The sequence below is a fragment of the Scatophagus argus genome, chromosome 7, assembly GCF_020382885.2.
Source record: "Scatophagus argus isolate fScaArg1 chromosome 7, fScaArg1.pri, whole genome shotgun sequence".
In the NCBI taxonomy this organism is placed as follows: domain Eukaryota; kingdom Metazoa; phylum Chordata; class Actinopteri; family Scatophagidae; genus Scatophagus; species Scatophagus argus.
The window spans coordinates 23241582-23242306 of NC_058499.1; positions in this window are offsets into that span (position 1 = coordinate 23241582).

The window sequence follows — 725 nt, forward strand, 5'->3', positions numbered from 1 at the left end:
TACCTTGTGTTGGTGTATCATTTCCTGCCAGTGTGTGTGTGTATAACCATCACTCGGCTAAAGGATTCATTCGTCATTAACCCATCAGAGCGCAAACATGAAGTGTCGTTGAAAAATTAAGTTTTGAAATTAAGTCTTGTTGAAAAAACAACATAAATATGGCAGGATAAAGGCCATATTTATGTTGTTTTTTCAGTTGTTAAATGGTTTACATTTGATTAATTTGATTTTGACCTTGTATACTGAACAGTTGTATTATGGTGTATCAATAACAGTACTGAATTCATGGGTTAAGTTTGTTGTGTACCTGTTCAGCAGTTTAAAACAAACGGTGCTAAACATGTGCAACTACTTTAAGTCAAAATCTTAAATCATTCTTCTTCCCTGTTCTGATGTTTGGTTTGAACTTGAAGCAGATGTTTTGATGTTATGTCTAAATGCCATAATGCGTTGAGTGGCTGCCCTGCGATTGATTGATTGGATATTTGTGCTGACAAGCAGTGGAACAGGTGTGCCTAATATAGTGGCTTGTGAGTGAGTACTGTTATGAAAAAAAGAAACTTCAATAATAACTGCTGATAACATTGCATATTTTAAATAGTGGAAAAAGTATTTAGATCCTGGCATGGAAGCATTAATACTGTTCAAAGTATTAATGCCAGTGATAGCCAAGGCTGGACGTGATATCTCAGAAACACCTTGAGGGAATTCAAATTTGGATCAAA